General features: G+C 39.5%; 1 pseudogene; it reads left to right on the plus strand.

Moving 5' to 3' along the window:
• Positions 1–562: 562 nt before the first annotated feature.
• LOC126071095 (olfactory receptor 7E24-like) lies at positions 563–1,491 on the plus strand (annotated as a pseudogene).
• Positions 1,492–18,281: the final 16,790 nt, after the last annotated feature.

Raw genomic sequence — 18,281 nt, forward strand, 5'->3', positions numbered from 1 at the left:
GTAGAACTGTGCTCCATGGGGTATTCAGTGACTGATTTTTCAGAAGTAGATCACCAGGCCTTTCTTTTGAGGTGCCTCTGTGTGGGCTCCCACCTTTTGCTTAAGAGCCAAGTGTGTTAACTGCTTGCCTACCCTGGGACTGCAAGTGTTTCCTAGGGTCCTTTAATTGAAATAATTTTTTTATTAAAAGAAGGATATTTCTTATTGCATATGTTTCCCTCATAGAGGGGTCTGATATATTGCTCCATCTATAAATTTGTTATTTGAAAAGGTCCTTGCCATCCTAATATTCTTTAGGCTAACATCTCTAAAGTTGGGTTGAGTATAGAAACAGAATAAAAACAAGGAAGTAGTTCTGAGAAGCACAGTAGAGGGGCTTACTACTACAGAGTAGTTTTGCTGCAGTAATTAGAATATGAGGTCCATAATGTGAACACTTGTGAATTTGTCTACTTTACGTGTGCATTTCTTGAATTTGAAATACAGACACAGTGCTAGGTACCTGTTTACTTGTTTCCTTTTAACAATCCTCTTTTCTGTTTCCAAAAGCTCTCTCAGCTATATGGAGCCACAGAATCTAACAGTTGTCTCAGAATTCTTCCTCTTGGGCTTCTCTGAGGACCCAGAACTGCAGCCCCTCCTCTTTGGGCTGTTCCTGTCCATGTACCTGATCACTATGACTGGGAACTTACTCCTCATCCTGGCCGTCACCTCTGACTCCCATCTCCACACCCCCATGTACTTCTTCCTCTCCAACCTGTCCTTGAATGATATCGGTGTCATTTCCACCACAATCCTAAAGATGCTAGCGAACATCCAGACACACAGCAAATCCATCACCTATGCAGGCTGCCTGACACAGTGTCCTTTTTCTATCTCTTTGTATGCCTGGACACTGTGCTCCTCAGTGTGATGGCTTATGACCGGTTTGTGGCCATCTGTCACCCCCTGCACTACATAGTCATCATGAACCCTCGCCTCTGTGGCTTGCTAGTTTTGCTATCTTTTTTCATCCGCCTTTTGGACTCCCTGCTGCACTTTTCTATGATGTCACAACTTACCTTCTGCACAGATGTGAAAATCCCTCATTTCTTCTGTAACCCTCCTCAACTCTTTCAATTTGCGTGTTCTGACACTTCCATCCATATCTTATTAGTATATTGTGGTGGTGCCATCTTTGGTGGTGTTCAAATCTCAGGGATCCTTTTCTTTTACACTCAAATTGCTTCTTCCATCCTGAGAATCTCATCTTCAGGTGGGAAGTATAAAGCCTTTTCCACCTGTGGCTCTCACCTTACAGTTATTTGCTTATATTATGGAACAGGCCTTGGAGTGTACTTCAGTTCAGCTGCCACATCTTCCCCCAGGATGTGTGCAGTGTCCTCAGTGATGTACACTGTGGTGACCCCCATGCTGAACCCCTTCATCTACAGTCTGAGAAACAGGGACATCAAGAAGGCCCTCTGGAGGCTCCTCAGCAGAAGAGTCTAATATTAAAACTTGTGCCATCTTTTTTGACATGTGGATTGGAAAAGATGGCAAAACCTAACATCTACAATCATAAGTCTTGCCTCTTAGTTACATGAGTTTCGTAGCTCTCAGAGGTTTCAGTATGGAGATTTCATGTATGTACGTTGCTTCCCTTGTCACATGCTTACTGGGATAGTGGGAGTATTCTGGGATATGTCAATCAGCTTGATGGATCAAATCCCGTTGTAGTTATGGAGCCTTCTGTAGCTTCTCATCTATGACCCAGGATTTCTGTTATAATGCACAACTCTATTTTTATGTACTTAGAATCTTCAGCCTTTACTTTGTATCTAACAGAACAGTATATGCAGGTTGTGTGTGAGAATGCATGTCACTGGTCCTAAGCCTTGACTTCATAATGGGATCCTCTAGGAAGCTAAAAAATATTGATGCTTTGGTCCCACCACTATGGATTCTCGTTTAATTGGAACACCGTGTGGTTTGAGCATCAGAATTTTAGTGCATCGCAGGTGGTTTTGATGTTCAGTGTGAGAACTAGTGATCTTTTCAGTTTTTTCAAAGATGACTAGGTTTGGGGGTCTTTTACTCCTACTGAGCAAATGCTCAAGATCTCGAAGCGAACAGAGCTCACAAAGGGCTAGGTATGAGAGAATTTACCCTAACAACCAGTAAGTGATTTTCCTCAATGTTTGTGATATTTCTTCTCACATCTTCACCGTGTATATCATGTTGCTGTGAGCTGCTTTTTAGTTGCCTCCCTGACACATGGTGACCACATGCACAACAGAAGAAAATACTACCCAGTCCTGCACCATCTGCATGATCCATTGCAGATCAGGCTATTGTGATCCATAGGGATTTTATTGACTGATTTTTGGAAGTAGATCAGCAGGCCTTTTTTACTAGTCCATGTTAGTATGGAATCTCTGCTGAAACCTAGTCAACATTTTAGCATAATGCGTGCCTCCGTTGACACGTGGTTGCTGCACATAATGTACATTGGTTGGGAATCAAACCTTGTCTTCCACATGGAAGGTGAGAATTCTACCAATGAACCACCATCGCTTTTGCCCTGCACACAATAAAGTTGGTCATGTGTGCTTATTGATAAGCTATTGTCTCCCTTCTCCAGATTCACCCTTCTTTATTCTGTGATGCTGGGGCCGGAGAGGGAAGGATCCATAAACCACTGTTCTGATTTCACATCTGGCTTTATTAGGTTCTTCTAATAAAGATCAGTAAACATTACCACACCCTAATAAGCTCAACATTTTCCTTATATCTGTTTCCTTAGACCCTGATATGGTAGCTGCTTTCCGCAGTAACTATTTCCATATTGCCACATTGCTCCTTTTTGTCTTTCAGTCTTTGTTTAACTGTTTTACCAGTTTCCTGTATGAAATGTTCTTCATGGTGTTCTCAGTTTTCTTTATTGAACCCTGACTGACTGGTAAATTGTATCTGAGTAATAAAGTTATGTGTGAAGTGTCTAAAATTGGAACATTAGAAAGCATGCTCAGGAAAAAATGGTAGGTGTAAATGGCATGCCTTGGTCAAGGTTGTACAACTGAGAGTTAAGGTGGTCATATCATATTTCCAATTATTGTGGCTTTATTGGTGCTCTAGGATCATCAATCATGGAATCATTATGAATAAGCTAAATTTTATCTTATTTCTCATTAGTCTAGAATAGCAGAGGATCACGTTTTCAGGAAAGGAGAGCCCTTGTCTTTCCTTGTAAGAGACTGATGAAGACATGACTGTGTTAGCAGCTTTCCTTGTCTTTGGGCTCTTTCTGTGTTCTAGTACATGGGTGTGCAATGTCCTTTAGAAATATTGGCATAATTTCTGAGGGAGGAATTTTGGATGCTCAGAAAACCTGCCTAACCAATAGCTTAATTTACTCTGTCTTTTACCACTGAGTCCAATCCCCTACAAACTTTCCTGATGAGAAGCTTTGATAATGGAGAATCAGAGTACACTTGCCAGAGGATGAGACCATACCAGTTTGTGGGAAGAGACAGTCCTCATTAAAAAAAAAACAGGGAAGTAGTGTTGAGACCATACCAGTTTGTGGGAAGAGACAGTCCTCATTAGAAAAAACAGGGAAGTAGTGTTGTGATTCTATGGTTATGCCTAACTGCAAGGAGAGTTAGGAGTCCCAGCTACCCTAGAACTAAGTTGTATATTCATTTCTGCAAACCAAGGAATGGTGAAAAAAATCGATGAATTCAAGGTATTGTTTCTTTTTGATATCTCATGGTACTCTCTCCTCAAAGGTAGCATTGGCTTCTTCCTATTCAAGCATCAAGACTTGGAATGAGTGATACCATTAGATTAATGGTATAAATGGGGAAGTGCCTGGAAGGAAATATGTCAGAGTTTCCTAATGACACAAAGTTGTCTACTTATCTTAGATATGGATGAGAAACTGCAGGTTGTGGAAAGGGTGTGGGATTTGGTAGCATACTTCCAACCAGACCTTGGCTTATAAACTGGACAATTTTGGCAACTTAGTGCACCTCATTGATCCTTAGAGTCTTCATCGTCAAATTGCAATAATTGTGGTAAGCATCCAAGGCCATTGTAACGACTACATGTAATTTTGTCAAGGTTGAATTAAACAGTAGTTTCCCATCAAATGGCAGTTCTTAATACCACTTTAGAGAAGTTCATTTTAATTGTGGATTTCAAGAATTCAAAAAGAACTTGATACTACAAGCTGTGACTTTAGGCATAATATAAAACATGATTCTGTTTAACTTCTTCATCTGTGTAGTTGTGATACCAAAGCACTCATCTGAGAGAGTAGTTAAGAGGAGGCAATCAAAAGTGCTAATTACAATCCTGTTTAGCACCTATAACTGATCAGTAAGTGGAAACTAATGTAGTCCCTATATGGTTAGGCCAATGGGGTAGCTCAGCTAATGGGATTTGCGGGGAATCTGTCTGATTGTCCACATTAGTCTTCTAACTCATTAGCTTTGTGGAAATGGACTTGGTACTTAAATCTCAAGGTTGTTGATCCTTTATTTTCTATATTATTTAGCTGATGGCATTGCAAGGATTAAGCAGATAACACATCATGCTTGGGAAGAATTCAGTAAATATAGACGTTATTGTTTTTGTCATCTACTGTAACGCAGAAGCCATTCAAATAAATTATTTGAAGTCCATATGTTCTTTAGCTTGGATGCCTGATGACCATTACAATTTATCTTTACACGACAAGACCCTGAGAAGTTCAACAGCAGGGACTGGATATCATTTATATATATGTTACAAATCTATTGTATTAAGACTGGAGTTTAGTCCCATCTCTAATTTTTATAATGTTGGATAAATTATTCATTGTCTTATAAAATAAAGCCGAGGAATATGTGACATCCTTATACCCAGTATCTTTCATCCTCTTTGGAACATTATATCTTCCATGGAGACCTTTAAGAACTCCTGAAGGAAGAAACGTATGGTTTGTTTTTGTTATCATGGGCATTTGATGGGATCTGTTATTCACCACTTAATTGTGTGTGCAAGAATAAGAGTCGTAGAATGAAGGGTAGGGTTTGATATGTTCTGTAAATTACACAGTGATAAAAAATTGAGGGTAGCTGTTCCTCAATTGGAGAACTAAGAAGAGAATGCAGGAATGTAGAGTCTTTCCTTTTCCTTTAAGGATATTCATTCAGAGAGAGAAGTGGGAAAAGCACAAACCAAATCTCTCTTTTTACCACAAGAACAGAACTCTCTTTGGTTTTCATACACCTGTCCTGTACACTCGGCTTTGACAATGACTGTAGTGTTTTTTTTTTTTTTCTAGTATTCTAATCCCCTCTTTCCATATGTTTAACATTAAAATTTTGCCACCATCCAAGGATGCTGAAAGATCTCAATGCTTCTCCTCTACTTCTCCATCCACCTCTACACACCTGCCATTTGATCTCCCCAAAATTATCCTCAGCCATTTACCCACACATAGGGAAATAGCATCCTTTTGTCCATGTTCAATGTCATTGGGTATATATTCCAGTTTTCTTCATATTGGCTAATGACAAACCGTTCTCTGAGTCCTTCAGAACAGAGAAGCCTCACCCAGGAGGCCACGTGGACAAAATGTAAAAGGTGCAACACACCATTATTCCACTTTATCTACTAGGGAAACAAACTAGATAAGCCATAAGCACATTTTATTAAAGATTTGAAAAGTTCTGAACACAAAGAAGCCTAAGGAAAATTACATCCTGGAGTGAAGTGAGCCCTTTGTAGTTAAGCAAATATCAGTTGTTGTTGGGGGTATGTGTTGAATTTGTGCGTGGAAAGGCTGAGACTGGCCTAATGGAAGGACTATGTTGCTGTTAGAGAAACCAGAGGACCTTCTGACTTCAAGTTCAGCAGCATCATGATGGGGTTTGTAGGAATTCTACCATGTGGCCGTTTTTCCTCAGGGAATGTTTGCTGTGTGCATGGTGGTGCTATGGATTGGGATTATGCTGGAAAACAGAGGGACCTCTCTAGAGTGTAGTTGTGCTTAGAGCCACCATCCTTATAGTGAGTGAAGCCTGCATAGTGCATCATTCTAAGATTCTTGCAACGACTCCCAGCTTCTATATTCACACTCTTATGGATAACTATCCTCTTGAGTGTGTGCTTGACTCAGTTAATTGCTTCCATCAAATAGAATTTGGAAAATTCTTGGGATATCACTTCCAACACTGGGATGTTAAAAGAATTTAGCTTTCATGTTGCCAGCCCTCTCCAGCTTCCATGTTGCCAGCTTCCTGATGCAGAGGCCCATGTGGCCAGAAGTTAAGGGAGGCCTCTGGACAACATCCTGTGAGGTCAAATCCTGCTAACTGATGCCTGAGTAACCTTGGAATGGAATCCACTTCCAGTCAAGCCATGAGATGACTACAGCCCTAGTCAACATTTTGAATGCAGTCATTTGTGAATCCCACAAAGTTATTTAGGGGAGAGATTAAGTTACCAAATAATTATGACAAAAATAAACTATTTTCTAATGTACCACCATACATTAACTACACAGAAAAATTAGAACTGTTGCTGTTATTCAAATTAAACCCAGTGCTGTCAAGTCAATTCCGACTCAGCAAACAAAATACAAATTGGAAATGCATAAAACCCCAACCATATTTTTTTTTTTTATATGCAAGGGCTATAGAAAGGAAGATTGGGAGTTTAAAGTTCCCCTTCATGACACAAAAAGGAATTCAAAAAATGAAAATAATGTCAGATTCTTTGTGTAGAAGACATACTGTTGTTAGGTGCTGTGGAGTTGCTTTCAACTCATATTGACCCCTTATGGCGAAGCTGAACTGCCCCTTAGAATTTTCTAGACTATAATCTTTATGAACGCACATTGCCAGGTCCTTCTCCTGCAGAGTGGCTAGGTGAATTTCAACCACCATCTTTTCGGTTAGCAGTCAAGCAATTTAACCACTGTGCTCTAGGGTTGTTTGTTTTTTTTTTTTTCTGTATTTTAGATGTGGGTTTACAGAACAAAGCAGTTTCTCATTAAACGATTAATATACATATTTTCTGTGACAATGTTTGCTGCTCCCACGACATGTCAACCCTCAACCCTTCTCTACCTTGAGTTCTCAATTACCAGCTTTCCTCTCCTGACTTCTCATCCTTGTCCCTGGGCTGGTGTGCCCATTTATTCTTGTTTTGTTTTATGGACCTGTCTAATCTTTGGCTGAAGGGTGAACCTCAGGAGTGACTCCAGTACTGAGTTAAAAACGAGTCCAGGGGTCATACTCTTGGGTTTTCTCCAGTCTCTCTCAGACCAGGAAGCCTGTTCCTTTTTTTGTGTGTGTGTGAGGTAGATTTTGTTCTATATTTTTCTCTAGCCCCTTCTGGAATGCTCTATTCTGATCCTTGTCAGAGCAGCCAGTGGTGATAGCTTGGCATCGTCTAGTTGTGCTGGACTCAGTCTGGTGGAGGCTGTGGTAATTGTGGTCCATTAGTCCTTTGAACTAATCTTTCCTCTGTGTCTTTAGTTTTCTTCATTCTCGCTTGCTCCAGACAGGGTGAGACCAGTGGAGTATCTTAGATGGCTGCTCACAAGATTTTAAGACCACAGACTCTACTCAGCAAAGTAGAATTTTTTTTTCCAGAAGAAAAATATTTTATTTTTAAATAGCCACAATATTTCTGATGGGATTTGTGTACATATTGGGCACTGCACAACTTCTCAGGCATTGGAATCATACTAGACACCCTCATTTCCAGATTTCCCATTTTATTTGCTGTTTTTCATGGCAGCCTCTAAAAATTCAGCTTTGCAAAAATATGATGCCATCAGAGAGAATGCATTATCATGCGATTCACTGTTGAAACCTTGAACTCTCTCAAGCAAATAGTTCACTAGGTGCCCAACAGATGTCACTGTGCTTCCCTCAAAAATGTAAAATACTTCATGGCACCTCTGTGAGTTCACTATGACACTGAAGGGTGACTTGATGTACAGTTTGTAAACCATAGCCACATGGAAAAAATTATCTTTTTTTTTTTTAATTTTTTATTGTACTGTAAATGAAGGTTTACAGAGCAAACTAGTTTCTCATTAAACAATTAATACACATATTGTTTTGTGACATTGGTTGCCACCCCCATGACATGTCAACACTCTTCCCTACTTACCCTTGGTTCCCCCATTACCGGCTTTCCTGTCCCCTCCTGACTTCTCATCTTTGCCCTTGGGCTGGTGTGCCCGTTTAGTCTTATTTTGTTTTATGGTCCTGTTTAATCTTTAGCTGACAGGTGAAACTCAGGAGTGACTTCATTACTGAGGTGTGAGGGTATCTGGGAGCCATAATCTCAGGGTTTCTCCAGTCTGTCAGACCAGTAAATCTGCTTCATTTTTTATTTTTATTTTTTGTGGATTAGAATTTTGTTCTACATTTTTCTCCAGCTCTATCTGGGACACTCTATTCTGATCCCTGTCAGAACAGTCAGTGGTGGTAGCTGGGCACTGTCTAGTTGTGCTGGACTCAGTCAGGTAGAGGCTGTGCAAATTGTGGTCCATTAGTCCTTTGGACTAAATATTCCTGTGTGTCCTTGGTTTTCTTCATTCTTTCTTGCTCCAGAGAGGGTGAGGCTGGTGTAGTACCTTAGATGCCTGCTCACAAGCTTTAAGACGTCAGATGTTACTCATCAAAGTGGAATGTAAAACATTTTCTTTGTAAACTATGCCAGTTGAGCTAAATGTTTCCCAAGACAGTGGTCCCCGCAGCCTCAGCTGAGTAATTTGTTTCCTCAGGGAATTTGGATGTGTCTATGGAGCTTCCATAACCTTGCCTTGGACAATGTGTTCTGGCTTCTTGAGTATCATGTACTGTCTTACCCTTCACCAAAGTTACCACTTATCTCTTGTCATTTAGTGTTTTTTGCTTCCCACTCCTCCCTTCTGTCTTAATCAACAAAGTTGGTTTGTTTTTTTGTGTAAACTTTTTTGTGAGTTTTTATAGTAGTGGTCACATACAATATCTGTTCTTTTCTGACTGACTTATTTCACTCAGCATAATGCCCACCAGATTCAGCCATTTTGTGAGATGCTTCCCAGATTCATTGTTATTCTTTATTGTGTAGTATTCCATTGTGTGTATGTACCATAGTTTGTTTATTCATTCATGTATTGAAGGGTACCTAGGTTGTTTCCATCTTTTTGCTATTGCGAACAGTGCTGCAATCTCTTCTCTTGTTATGGGTGTGTTCAGGGTTTCAACTTCAATTTGTGTTAATCTGGGTAAGTAGTGTGTTTTTAGAAATTTATCCATTTCATCTAGGTTTTCAAATTTGTTGGAGTATAATTTTTCATAGTAGTCTGTTATAAATCTTTTCGTTTCAGTTGGGTTTGTTATAATGTCCCCCATTTCATTGCTTATTTGGGTTATTTGTGTCCTCTCCTGTTTTTCTTTTTTTCAGTTTTGCCAATGGTTTGTCAATTCCGTTGATTCTTTCAAAGAACCATCTTTTGGTTTTGTTGATTCTTTCCATTGTTTTTCTATTCTCTATTTCATGTATTTCTGCTCTGATCTTTTTTTCCTCTTGTGGCTCTGGGCTTCTATTGCTGTTCTCTTTATATTTGTCTGAGTTTTGTGGCTAATGTCTTGATTTTGTCCGTTTCTTCCTTTTTGACATGTACATCCGTTGCCCTAAATTGACCCCGAGTACTTTCTTTGTTGTGTGCCAAAAGTTTTGGTATGATGTGTTTTCATTCTCATGTAATTCTACGAATTTTTTGATTCTATCTTTGATTTCTTCTATTTCCCAACAGCATTACATGCATGTGAAATCTTGACAATGAATAAGGAAGACTGAAGAACTGATGCCTTTAAATTGTGGTGTTGGCAAGAATGTTGAATATGCCATGGACTGCCAAAAGAATGAACATATCTGTCTTGGAAGAAGTGCAGCCTGAATGCTCCTTAGAAACAAGAATGGTGAGACTGTGTCTTACATACTTTGGACATGTCGTCAGATGGAATCCATCCCTTGAGAGGGACATCATGCTTAGTAAAGTACAGGGTCAGTGGTAAAGAGGAAGACCCCCAAAGAGTTGGATTGATGCAGTGGCTACAACAATAGGCTCAAACGTAATGATTGTGAGCATGGCACAGGACCACGCAGTGTTTCGTTCTATGGAACACAGGGTCACTATGAGTCGGAACCAACTTGACAGCACCTAACAACAACAGCAACAGCATTTCCCATTGGTTTTTAAGCACGGTGGTATTCACTTTTCATGTATTGATTTTTTTCCCTTGTTCTTCTTGTTATTAATTTCTACTTTTATGGTACTGTGATCAGAGACTATACTTTGTGTTATCTCAATGTTTTGGATTTTGCTGAGTATTGCTTTGTGACCTAAGATGTGGTCTATCCTGGAGAATGTTCCATGTGCATTGGAAAAGAATGTGTACTTTGCAGTAGTTGTGTGGAGTGTTATATTTATGTCTATGAGCTCAAGTTGGCTGATTTTAGTCTTCAGGTCTTCTATATCTTTGATGAGTTTCTTTCTAGATGTTCTGTCCTTTACCAAGAATGGTGTATTGAATCCTCCTTCTATTAATGTGGAACTATTTCTCTTTTCAGTGCTGTTAGAGTTTATGTATTTTGGAGCCCTGTCATGGGGTGTGTTGATATTTGTTATGGATATGTCTTCATGATGGGTTGTCCCTTTAATCACTTTATAGTGCCCTTCTTTGTCTTTTCTGGTGGATTTTGTTTTAAAGTCTATTTAGTATGCCACTCCTGCTCTTTTTTTTTTTTTGATAGCTGTTTGCTCCATATATTTTTTCCCTCCTTTTATTTTCAATATATTTATGTCTTTGTTTCTAAAGAGTGTCTCTTGTAGACAGAATATTGATTGATCCTGTTTTTTAATGGATGCTGTCACTTCTTTCAAGCTGCTCTCATGATTCTTTCTTTGTCTTTGGTTTTTGCAAGTGTGGTTATCATATGCCTTTGTGATTGTCTTTTGAGGTTTGTCCTATATGGGGTTCGTTGAGCTTCTTGGCTGGTCATCTCTGATACTAAGGAAGTTTTCAACCATCAGTTCTTCAGTGATCTTTTCTGTATTTTCTGTTTTCTCCCTGTGTTCTGGAACTCTGATCACTGGGAAATTTTTGCTTTTGATTGTATCCCACATCATTCCCTGGGTTTCGTCACTGTTTTTTTTTTTTTTTTGGATTTTTCCTGAAATAAAGTGTTATCCAAGTATTTGTTTTAAATTTCCCTGATCCTGTCTTCCATTGTTCCAAACCTCCTTCTCTGACCTTCTATGTCATTGTCCATTCCTGAAATCTTCATGTTTTTTCTTGGATTTCTAATCATTTTTTTTTATGATTTCTAGTTGTGAACTTATTTTACAATTTGTATTATGTTTTGAATTCTTCTGTTTTTTGTCTGTATTTTCCATGAATTTTTCTGTGTTTTCCATGAATATGTCTATTTTTTCCGGCTTTACCCTTCAAGTCTTGGACAGTTCTGGATATTAGAGATTTGAATTCCCTATCAGATAGTTCCCGTATCTTTTCTTCTACTGGAAGTTACCTGTTGTTTTATTTTGGACGTCTACTGGAACCATCCTGTCCTGTTTTTAAATACGTTTTGATATTTTCTGCTGTCTTCAAGAGATTCAGTAGTTATTTTGTTTATTGATTGTAGATTTTTTTGCTTCATCCTGCTTTTTTGTTTTATTTGGTTATGTCTGAGCAGGAGGGCTATGCTTTCTTTGCTCCTCTGTGGGCACAATATTTTTCACCTTCTTGTCCAATAGGTGGGGCTTTCTCAGCTATGGTCCATCAGGACAGGTCCAGCTGAAGGGGAGGGGCTGGGATGGATTGTTTGTGGAACCTACTGGGACTGACAAGATGGGCTGTAGGTCAGTGTAGGGAAGGTTCTTGTAGCCTGTGATTGTGTTTGCTCAGTGGTGAGATGTTCAGCACATGGTGCAGATAGGCAGGAGGGGGGCATGTGGTGTGTAGAACTAGGTTGGGTAGGGGAAAGAAGAGAGAGGAGAGAAACAGGAACCAAAAAAAAAAAATTGCTGAGGGAGACTTCCTTTGGAGTGCAGTGATGAGAAACTGAGAAATGAGGAAAAATAAATGGAAAACAGAAAAAAAAATATCTCCAGCGATCCCAGCAACTTGGTGGATCAGACTGGGAAAGCAGTTCTCCAGCTGAGCAGTGCTTCACAGCCTGTCAAGAAGAAGCAAAGATGGCACATGGAGTCAGGTGTTTGAGAGATAGTAGGGGGAGGAGGTGAGAGGCAGGGAAGAAACCAAAAGAAGCAGAAAAAAGCAACACCAGCAAGAAAAAAATGGCACTGAAGGGGCTGCCTGGTGTGGGATTGCCAAATTTTCATGGCATGGAGTTGGTACCTCCTGGGCCTGGGTTGCTCTGCCCCCCTGGGTTGCAGTGGATAGACCCCCTGGGTAGTGACAGATCAGCCTGCTGGGAAGTGGCAGAAGCCAAGCAGGGAGAGGAAAGGCAGGTGTAGTAAAGCATGTATCACTGGTTACTGGGTGTTCTGTCTCCTGCTGGGAGGCCTGTGAATTTGCTTTTCCTTATTCCCTGTCCGCTGATCACTGACAGGAATCCAAGATGGTGAATCTGTGCTGTTAGCTGATAGGGGACCTCGACTTGTATCTCTCCTCACTCTCTGTTCTCTGTCAGTTTCTTATTCCATTCAGTGCTTGGTTTAGTTCTTTTTCTCTTCATTTGATGCTAAGGGTTCCAGGATTGAAGTTTGTGTCTGTTTTACTTAGTTTTTTGGGTCTTTGTTGTGGAGGGACGGCATGGTGCTTCTGTCTATAGGCCCATGTTGGCTCCGCCTCCAGGTTTGTTAACTTTCTTTGTGGTTACCCAGAAATTTACCCATCTTCCCAAGATTAAACCAGTTTGTATTGATAAAGCCTTGAGTTCCCCTCCATTTGAAAATTCTATAACTACACCATTTATTCCCTCTTATACTGTTCTAACGTTGTTGTCATTTTACTAATTGATCTCTTTGGTTCTCTGTTGTAAATTTTTAAATTTTGTTTTTCCCTTGAGAGTTCATTATATAGGTTGGTCCAGCTGATGCTGTCTTATGTGCTAGATTCAGGTTTTTGTCTGATGTTGTTTGTTCTCTAACCGAAGGACTCCCTTTAATGATTCTTGTAAGGTTGGTATGGTTTTTACGTATTCCCTTAATTTCTGTTTATCTGGAAATGTCGTAATTTCACTATCATATTTGAGTTAGAGTTTTGCAGGATATGTTATTCTTGATTGGCAGTTTTTTTCTTTCAAAACTTTATATATGTCATTCCATTACTTTCTTGCCTGCATTGCTTCTGTCAAATAATCAGAGTTTAGTCTTATTGTTTTCCCTCCGTATGTGACTTTTCATTTTCTCTGGCTGGTCTCAGGATTCTTTGTTTGTCTCTGGTGTTGGTGAGCTCGATTATATGTCTTTGTGTTTTTCTTCTGGCGGCCTGTCGTATATGGGGTTTGTTGAGCTTCTTGGATAGACTTTTCATCTTTCATGATATTAGCAGAGATTTCTTTCAGCAAATCTTCAACCATCCTCTTTGTGTTTTATGTTTATATCCCTGTTTTGGAATTTGATCGCATACAAATTTTTGCTTTTCATTGTATCCCACATTTGTTCTTAGGGTTTTTTCATTTTTATTTGTTCTTTTTTCAGATTTTTTCCTGAAACAAAGTGGTCCTGGTTTTTTGTTTTATTTGCTTATGTCTGAGAAGGTGGTCTGGGTATGTTTTGTTATTTGGGCCACAGTCACCAAAGAACTCAGAAAGAGAGTACAGGAAGGCTAGATGTGGGGTGATTTAAAAGTAGAAGCTATTAACGGAAAGAGAAAGGAAAAAAATCTTTCATATTTTTAGGGATGTTTTCTCTCAGTAAATCTTCCATGAATTTCTCTGTTTTTCTGTTTCGTCCTCCTGTTCTGAGTCTCCGATCACGCACAAAATTTTTGCTTTTCAATGTATTGCACATCTTTCCTAGGATTTCTTCATTTTTCTTTATTCTTTTCTCTAATTTTTCCTAAAGTAAATTGTTAACCAAGGATTTGTCTTCGATTTCGCTGATCCTGTCTTCCATTGTTTCAAATTTGCTCCTAAAACCTTCTATTGCACTGCCTATTTCTGAAATCTTGTTGTTTATCTTTTGTATCTCTAATAGGTGTTTTTGTGTGGCTTGTAGTTTATGTATTTTGATATTGTTTTATTTTCTTGAATTCTTTCATTGTTTTGTTTGTCTTTTCCATGATTTTGTTTGTCTTTTCCATGGTTTTGTCTATTTTTTCTTTATTTTTGTTTGTGTTTTCCTTTATTTCCTGGAGGACTGTGAATATTAGAGTTTTGAATTCCCTATCAGGTGTTTCCAGTGCCTTTTCTTGTACCAGAAGGTCATCTGGTATTTTATTTTGGATGCTATCTCAAGGCATCCTGACCCGTTTTTTGTAAGTTTTGGTATTGTCTGCTGTCATCAGGACATTCAGGAATTATTTTCTTCATTTTTATTTATTTGTTTGTTTGCTCCTGCTTTATGCTTTGTTTGTTTATGTGTGGGCTGACAGACTGGATGTTCTTTGTTGCTTTCTTGTCTCAGAGTATGATACTTCTCACCACCTTGTCTAGTTGGGCAAGGCTGGTCCCTCAGCTGCGGTGCAGCAGGTCAGGTCTGTTGGAGGGGGAGGGGCCATGATGAGGTATTTATGGTACATACTGGGGCTGACAGGATGGGGCAGGGCAGGAGTGCAGCATGTGGACTGGTGGTTGGCACCTGTACTGTTCAAGGGTGAGCGCCCAGTACATGGTGCAATTATGTAGGAGTGAAGGGAGGATGTGATGAGTGGAGCTAAGTGGGTGTGGGAGAAAAGAGAGAAGAAAATGAAACAGCAGTAAAAAAAATGGTGCTGATGGAGCCTTCTGGATTTTTATAGAATACTTAATCCTCCCTAAATTGCGTGAATCATTCAGTAAGTTTGAGGATATTAAATTATACACTGATGTTTTAAATTGAAAAAATTGAAACAAAGTGTCTGATTTTCATGTTAAGATCTGTACAACTTTGCATTACAGGTTAGAAATACTGGTGAGCTTCCTTCTTATAATGGGAGGGCCCACATACCATGGACATTCACTTTCTCCCCCTCCTGTTGCATTAACATTTAGATCTCTTCAGACACTGGAATAACATGACCCCGTTTGCCTAATCGTGTACTCTGGGCATTGAGTTTCACGGGCACATAGCTGTAAACACCATGCCTGTTCCCATCCGTCCAGTGAGCTCCATACGTACGCCTCTCTTCTAGAGTGGTGGTCTGCCTAATGACATCCAAGTCTGATTCTCTCTTCCTGTCAGTCCTGAGGAAGGAACCTCAGACATCAACCCCATCAGGGAGGATAGGAATGCTGGACCCATACTCCTTGGTCATTCCCCAGCAGAGACCCAGTGCAATCCAGTGAGTGCCATGGGAGACAGTGGACACAGAGGAGTGGGGGAGCATTGTTTCCTCCTCATCAAGACAAGCAGCAAACTTGAGATGGCCAGATAAGGAGCTCTGAAAAGCTAAGTTTCACCTCAGAGTTCTGTGAAGTTTCTATTTCTGGTTATTGTACAGTTCCAAGAAAACCCATTTACTGTTCTATTTTATTCTATGTTGGTTCTAGCTCCCATAGACCCTTCCCCACCAGAGCAGAAAATGGGCCCCCTCACCTGTTGCCAAACACTTCAACATGAACTTGTAGATAAGGATGATAAGCACAATGATTAGGATGATGACAGTAATCAAAGTATCATGAATGTTTATTGAAACCTGCCCAGTGCGAGGATCTGAACTAAGTTTTCTATGTAACTTGTTTTGATTATATACACAGCCACACCCAGAAAAGAGCAACAGGGAGTTATTGTCATTTCTCAGAAGGAAAGGAGCACAGAACTTTTTTTTTTTTTTTTACTTAGCACACCTAAATCTCAGAGACATAAAGATAGGATCTTGGGATTCATTCCTTGTCAGGAAGCTGTAAGATTTAAAAGTGTAACTCAGATGTGTCTTTGGTTAAGTTCCCTGGACTTCTAAATATTTTGAAATATGAGGAAACAGAGTTAAGATGGTTAGTGTATGAGCCTCAGTGACTTACAATTTAATTGTGAATCTTGTCTGCTTTACTTATGATCTGTGTCATGGGGCAAGTTCTGAGTATCTTTCAGACTCTACATTGCCATCTGAATTGATCCACGGTTGAAAAGAGATCTGTATTGCTGTAAGGATTGAAGAGATAATGGATATTACATTATGTGATTAATTCTTCATGTTGTTGTTGTGAGGTGCCTTTGAGTCAGTTCCAACTCATAGCTGCCCTATACAGAAGAGAAGGAAACACTGCCTGGTCTTGCCCCATCCTCACAATAGGTGCTATCCTTGAACCCATTGTTGTAGCCACTGTATCAGCCCATCTCATTGAGGGTCTTCCTCTTTTTTGATGGCCGCCTACTTTACCAAGCATGATGTCCCTGTCCAGGGAGTGATCCCTCCTAATAACATGTTCAAAGTATATGACATGTAGTCTTGCCATCCTTGCTTCTAAGAAGCGTTCTGGTTGTATTTCCTCCAAGATAGATTTGTTTGTTCTTTTGGCAGTCCATGGTATATTCAATATTTTTCTCCAATACCGCAATTGAAAGGCATCAATTCTTCTTCGATCTTCCTTATTCATTGTCCAGCTTTCATATGCATATGAGGCAATTCAAAACACTATGGCTTGCATCAGGTTCACCTTAGTCCTCAAGGTGACATCCTTCCTTTTCAACATTTCTAAGGGGTCTTTGCAGCAGATTTGCCCAATGCAACACATCTTTTGATTTCTTGACTGCTGCTTCATTTTGCTTCATGGGTGTTGATTGTGGATCCAAGTAAAATAAAATCCTTAACAACCTCAATCTCCTCTCTGTTTATTATGATGTTGCTTATTTGTCCAGTTGTGAGGATTTTTGTTTCCTTTTTTTTTTTTTTATGTTGAGGTGTAATCCATACTAAGGCTGAGGTCTTCGATCTTCATCAGTAAGTGCTTCAAATCCTCTTCCCTTTCAGAAAGCAATATTGTATCACCCGCATAATGCAGTTTGTTAGTGAGTCTTCCTCCAATCCTGATGCCCTGTTCTTTTTCATATAATCCAGCTTCTGAAATTATTTACTCAGCATACAGAATTGAATAGATATGATGAAAGGTTGCAATCCTGACACACACCTTTCCTGACTTTGAGCCATGCAGTATCCCCTTGTTCTGTTCCAACAACTGCCTCATGATCAGTTTACAGATTTCTCACGAGTGCAATTAAGCGTTCTGGAATTGCCATTATCCACAGTGGTATCTATAATTTGGTATGATCCACACAATCGAATGCCTTAGCATAGTCAATAAAAAACAGGTAAATGTCTTTCTGGCATTCTCTGCTTTCAGCCGTATCCATGTGCCATCAGCAATGATATCCCTTCTTCCACATCTTTTTCTAAATTCAGCTTGAATTTCTGGCAATTACCTGTCAATATACTGCTGAAGCTGCTTTTGAATGATTTTCAACAAAATTTTGCTTGTACATCATATTAATGATATTGTTTGTTAATTTCCACGTTCAGTTGAATCACCTTTCTTGGGAATAGGCATAAATATGGATCTCTTCCAGTCGGCTGCCTGTAGCTGTCTTCCAAATTTCTTGGCATATTTGAGTGAGCACTTCCAGCACTGCATCCTTTTGTTGAAACATCTCAATTGGTATTCCATGAATTTCTTGAGCGTTGCTTCTTGCCAGTGCCTTCAGTGCAGCTTGGACTTCTTCCTTCAGTACCATCGGTTCCTGTCATATTTACCTCCTAAAATGGTTGAATGTTGACAAATTATTTTTATATAGTGACTCTGTATATTCCTTCAGTCTTCTTTCAATGCTTCCTGCATTGTGTAATAGTTTCCCAATTGAATCCTTCAGTATTGCAATTCAAGGCTTGAATTTTTTCTTCAGTTCTTTCAGCTTGAGAAATGCTAAGCATGTTCTTCCTTTTTGGTTTTCTATCTCCAGGTTCCTGCACATATCATCATAACACTTTACTTTGTCTTCTCAAGATGGCCTTTGAAATCTTCTGTTCAGCTGTCTTAGTTCGTCATTTTTTCTTTTTACATTATCTACTCAGCCTTATTTTTCATTAGGATAGCAAAGGGCCATGTTTTCCCCAAAGGGCAGCTCTAGCTTTCGCTTGCAA

The sequence above is a fragment of the Elephas maximus genome, chromosome 3 (genome assembly GCF_024166365.1).
Source record: "Elephas maximus indicus isolate mEleMax1 chromosome 3, mEleMax1 primary haplotype, whole genome shotgun sequence".
Lineage (NCBI taxonomy): Eukaryota > Metazoa > Chordata > Mammalia > Proboscidea > Elephantidae > Elephas > Elephas maximus.